The 6,277-nt window shown below is 39.9% G+C and overlaps 1 pseudogene; it reads right to left on the bottom strand.

Moving 5' to 3' along the window:
• Window positions 1–249: 249 nt before the first annotated feature.
• Window positions 250–1,696, bottom strand: LOC102248476 (annotated as a pseudogene).
• Between the last annotated feature and the right edge of the window lie 4,581 nt (window positions 1,697–6,277).

Below are 6,277 nucleotides of genomic sequence, written 5' to 3' on the forward strand. Positions count from 1 at the left end.
CTAATTTTTCAAAGGAAAACATGCTATAAATAAGCCAACTACATCTGCTCACTGATATGGACTCACATGTATGGACTTCTGTGATGTCTTGTTGGGCTTAATTACAGACCACTCACAGCAATATGTTTTTTGCAGAAAGTGTAGCATGATGTGAAACCATGTTAGCTTTTGCACATGCATGTTGCACTTCTAGCTGATGAGGCAGACAGACTCTCAATGTTACAGTTAAGCTGGGCTACACCCACCCCTTTAAATGACATTCGTATCAATGTCATTGTTCTTGTCAGACTTCACAGCTTCAACTTTTGGTACACTGGCAGACTTTGAATATCTCATCTTCATCATCTTCTTCACCACTTTATAAATGGTGAAGATTTCTCCTCTGCTTCCTCCAACCTTTTTATAAATGGTTCTGCTTTGACACAAATCTCTTTGGCGAGTTCTTTTTTTAATTTTGTTTTATTGCTTAAAATATTACAAAGAGTAGTGCATATGTCTCCTTTTAATTTTCCCCCTTGACCTTCCCCCGGCCTCCCCTACCCCTGGCGAGTTCTTTTGAGACATATGTCTTTGAGGCTTTTCTGATGGGTTATGCTGGTTTTGCTCCTTTTCCTTCTTCCCTCAAATAAACTCATAGAAGGTACTATTAAATCATATTAAATCATACTCCAAAGATTGAGAGGATTTTCTCACCAAAAGGTCTGCGTCATACATCTCCTTCAAGATATGTGGAATCTTGGAGATGAGATGAGCTTGGTGCATTGCTACCACACACTCCAAACCATGAAGAAGACATCATTGAGCTTTTTTGTTGTTGTGACAAATCGTAGGAAATGGCCCCTGTATTTCTTAATCTGTTCTTTAATCTTCTCATTAAAAAGAACTTCAATCAAAAGAAGAGGGCCCATAGCTTTTACATCCAGTCTTTCTGCTTCGGCAACAATTTGTCAAATGAGTGAAGACACCCTCCTCTTTCTTTTCCTCGACAAAATCAAACAGGATATTGACCCCATTCTTCAAAAGTCCTTTCAAATCATCACAGTGTCAGAACTTTGGCGTGGGCACTGATCTAATCCATTCTGCACCTTTGAATTTCCTCAGTTGTATCCTTCCCCCAATCATCGTCCTCTTCTTCCACAGCATGTGGAGGAGGATTGATGTCCTTTGGTGGTGGTGGTAGTGGTGCCTCACTGCTGGACACGGAGCCATGTTCCTTGTGTTTGCCCTTCCCATTTTTTTCCCTTCCCTTCCTTTCCTGTACCACTGTCACTATTCTCAGGTGGGTTTTTGAGAATGATGTGTCAAGCATGGCTCGATAACCACAGGCTTTACAAGAATTACCTGTTGTTTGCTTCTTTCGGTTGACATGCAGCTCTGTTTCAGGATTGTCACACTCAGGACAGAGACCCAATTTTATAAAGAATCCATCCCACATGTCTTGCAGCTTATTCACCTCAGGAGATCCATTAACAATGTAACGGTCATTCTTAACATCAAACTGGGTCTGTGCTCCCAGCTCACAACCAAAATATTTGGTGAGATACATTGGAGGCCAATTAAGCACCTTTGCAATGTCAACCACATTGAGGATGACTGCTGTGATTCCATCTGCTTTCCCCTCACCCTTGGCAAGCAGACGGGGCGTCTTGCACTGATGGAACTGATCTGGCATGTTGTGGTTGACCTTGACAGACATTTTAGCTTATTAGTGGAGTCATCCATAAGGTACACAGCTTTTTAGTATCTTCTGTCTGTAGAAGAAGGGATGACATAAACAACTGCAAGAGTTCTTGGTCTCTGACAAGAAAAGGTTTTTGCCACTTGGGCTGTAAGCTCCTTGCTTGTATGGTGTGTTTCCCTAATACAGGTACCAATGGCTGCACAACAGCTTGTTTCCCCCAAAGAAAGACATAAACCCAACACCCAAGACTGGGATGAAATGAGGCACGTGTGAACCTGAGGCCCAGGATGGAGGAAGCACAGCAAAGAGCAGCAGCAGGGAGGGGTCCACACCCTTCAGCACCCCGGACCAGTTACCTCTGGAATGTTCTTGCTCTGTGGCATGGGCTTTAGAATTCATTTATCAAAAGGAAGGCGAACTAATCTAAATTAAATAGGCCTCTGTAAGTGTTATATATAAATGGTCTTATGGGAAGGGAGTAAATCAGGTGATCTTTAATTCCACTGCTTTTAGAACGTGAAAGAATTTAACTCAGTTGAACACATACTGAGTGTCATGTTAAAGCCCCACATTAGGCTGTGACTGCTTACGTTTATGTTAGATATTTAGGTTGTACCAAAAGGAGGGCTTTAGGTGCATGTATGTTATTAGACAGCAAAATTGGTTGGGAGGGAAAATAATGATTATGAAGTATTTTTTTATGATCTTAAGGTTAAATGCCAACCTGTCTGTAGAATGGATCTATTTGGATACAGGGTAATGTACCATATCACCTCTCATTTAACATTCCCTTTTTAAAAAATTTTTAATTCTGTTTAGACCTCTCTGAGTAAATTATAATTGTAGTACCTAAAACTTTATATTTGCCTAACATAAGTGGTGTTCCACGGCCACTTCCATCCCTTCACCGAAGAAAGGAAAGCAGATATGGAATGAAGGCGCTCTCTTGCTACAGACGGTAATAGAAGCAAAACTGCACTTTGTGGCTGAGGGCCTGAATTAGCCCCTGGCTCTGCTACTTATCAGCCGGTGACTGCAGGCAAATTATACTTATAATTCATATCTCTGTGTGTATGTGTGTGTACATATAAATTGACATATATATAATACATATGTTATATATCATTATGTAACTCCAATTCTCATTTTTCACATGTAAAATGTGGATATGGATAATCATCATCTCTTATGAGATTATTCTTAAGACTAAATAGCTCTTAGACTATAAGCTTCCAGCACCTAGGTCTGTGTCTGGCACAGAATATAAGTTTAATAAATATTCATTATTGAATAAATGATCCAATATATTTTTCCATAATCACTAACAAACAATGAAAACTTGCACAACCTCTGTGGTCCCAAATGCACTTCTGTAAACATGATATTTTTCTCAAGGATCATATAAACTGTGTAATAGGCAAGCTTCATACTGTAGCTATAATCATAATCATTCGTTTTATTCTTATCCCAGGTAGCATTTGTTGGGACGTACTATGTGCCAAGCTCTGTGCTAAGTGCCTCACATTCTTATCTCACATAACCCTCACAGTAATGCTGGGAGGCAAGAAGAATAATTTCCCTCATTTTACAGATGGGGAGACCAAAGCTAAAAAAGGCTAAGTAACTTTTGCAAAGTCTCACAGCTAGTTATTGGTGGAACTCAAAATGAGAATACAGACATCTAAATCCAGAGCCCATGCTCATTGGAAAGAGCAAGAGTTTGGAGCAAAGAAGTCTAGGTTTGAGGACCAGTACTGCCCCTTATGAAAATGAAAATATTGACATAAACTTAACTTCTCCCAGCCTAAATAATTATATCTGAGAAAAATAAATCCTACCTTATAGGGTTATTGTGAGGACTAAATAAACAATTGTAATTTACTTCCCTATTATATTTGTGAGAGTAGTACCATATCTCACTAATAATTAAATCCTGAGTACCTAGCATATAACAGACCTATAGAAAGTTCTGCTAGATAAACAGAATTTAATGGGAAATTCTGTTGTGTAAAAAGAATTCTGTTAGACAAATTAATATCAACATGTTTCTTTGTAACTATAAATCACTTTACAAATTCCAATTATCATCATTATCAACAACTTTACCATGCATTGACCAAGAGCCTCCAGGTTGTAGAATCTAAGTGATTCCCAAACTCTTCCAATGAGCCTAGACTCCTGTACAATATAAAGGTGACTTTGAACATCATTGCCAGTGAAATCCTGATCTAGGCCCTAGAATAGGAGACAAGTAGCTAGCTGGTCACCCTAATTACCAACAGATGATTTCAGAAATGGACTTTTTTTTTAAGGAAGTAGTTGAAAAATCATTAGAAAAACATTCAAAATGTGGTCAACAGCAGGGACCCAGCATGAGGCTTGAAGCAAACAGTGGAATCTTTAGAAGCCCACTTTGTGTTCCCAAGGTCAGGGGAGCAGACAGAAAGCATATTGCAGCACTTAGCCACCACGGGAGCCAGAGTCCTCCCTCAGCCATCCCGGGTTTGGCAGGAAAAGGGATTATAATAAAAAACAAGGAAAGTGATAGCACCCAAAATATAAATATCATGGTCCTTATAGGATATGGCATCTCAGCTACTACCGGCAACCCATTTACAAAACAAAATTTATTAAATGTCTCTTATTCTGAGATGAGGAGATGAAACTACGGCTGGCCAGCTGTATCCTGAGGCAGGGTATCCGAGAAGTGCTGGCCACCTACCTTGAGGCTGCAGTCAGTACATCGCTGGGCTTTAGTTGCTTAGAGCAGCAGATATTCGTAGGGCTTGGCAAAATCTAGAAAAGACCTGGCCCCTGACCATTCTGTTTATGTGAATAAAGATGCCAAACAAGAAATGGGCTGAAAAAATATCAGAAGGAGTTCAAATATTAGCTCATGAGAAGTTATAGGCATATGGTTTCACTTGTAAATCCTTCAGGATTAGTCAATTCTTTCACTTAAAAATATCTTTCATTAGATGACTCTGAACACAAAATGGCGGGGGGGGGGGGGGGGGGCTTTATCTGGGTCAGAAATTCCTTTTGACCTGAACCTGAAATGCTACTTTAAAAAAAAATAATACATTTACTTCTAAATCCTTTCTTTCATGGAAATAATTACAATATATATCTGTGTGTGTGTGTGTGTGTGTGTGTGTGTGTGTGTTGGTGGAAAGAATACCACCGAGGAATCCGGTCCCTGAACTTCTGTTCCTGACTCTAAGTCGTTCCCTTTCAGTCTCTTCACCCAAGATCACCGTCACACCACTCCAAATTGGACATATATCGTGTTCCACACACTGCCAAATAGGTTACCTCATTTACTCTACTCATTATCTCCACTTTGTAGACCAAAACCTGACCCACAAGAAGCCAACCGTTAGATCCAGAGAAAAGAGCAGAGGATGTGGGGTGAGAAGACAGGTTTGAGTCCCTGCCCCACCATCCACAGCTGTTTGGTCTCTAGCTTAACCTTTACATAAAGTGAATCCTGGCACGCCCTGAAAATATGGGCTCTGCTTCCTTCTCTCCCCACGCTCAAGGACATGAAAACTCTCAAGTGTCAAGGATAGAATTCAAATTCAGATCTGCTGGTTTGAACGTCGGTGTATATCATCTTTCTTTTTTCTGAGGAGGGGGTGACAAGTCTGCCCTGGGCAGGAAAGTGACGCAGCGTGTGCCAAGAACAGAGAGTGAAGAGAGCTCAGAGGCAAGGAACCAGCAGTCCTGCCTGCCGCCAATGAGTCATGGTGCAACCGCCTACAAAGGCTTTACTTATAAAGCACATCATTTTTCATGTATTTTTTGCTAATTATAAAAGTATGCCGAGATGCTGAATGTGGAGTAACAGGCCTTTGCAGAGGTTTAGGCTAAGGAGCTTTCTCACTCCAAAATAGACTCAAAACATAAGTTGTATAGGTTGTTTCACAAAGACCATATCTCCCCAGACAATGAAACACACTATCTCTGAAAATAGCAAAATAAAAGAAACACCTGCTAATAATAGAAACAGAGATCAGCCATAATTCCACTATCCCTCTAAAGCCACTATTAACATTTTGGGTGCATTTATATACAGTCTTTTTTTGTGTGCATATATGTTGTCTTTTGCATAGATAGAGCTTATAAATACGAAACAAGGATCACACTACATGTACAGCTTTGCACTCTCCTCTTCTAAATTAACTTAAATTGTTTGTTAATGAAAATTTCCAGACATTGATCCCCTGTTGTTGGTTATTTCCTTTTTTGCCATTTAATCAATACTGCAATGAGCATCCTTGAACATAAATTTGGTAGAGCCTTTTTCAACTTTCAGGAAGATGTTCTAGGTAAACTTAGAGCATGTTCTGAGTGTTTATTACGTGTCAAACACTGTGCTATAGTTTATGAGCATTACCTTAATCCTCACTGAAATCTTATAAAATAATCTAGAATAGTCCCTTTTACAGATGTGAAAACTGAGTGGTGAGAGAGTAAGTAACTTGCCCAAGTCCACACAGAAGTAACAGAGACATGATCCACACACATCCAGTCTGCCTCCAGAGTCAAGACTTCCACTGAAAAAGTTGCCAGACTTGCCATGTCTTCTAACAT

The sequence above is a fragment of the Myotis brandtii genome, unplaced genomic scaffold (assembly GCF_000412655.1).
Source record: "Myotis brandtii unplaced genomic scaffold, ASM41265v1 scaffold123, whole genome shotgun sequence".
NCBI lineage: Eukaryota > Metazoa > Chordata > Mammalia > Chiroptera > Vespertilionidae > Myotis > Myotis brandtii.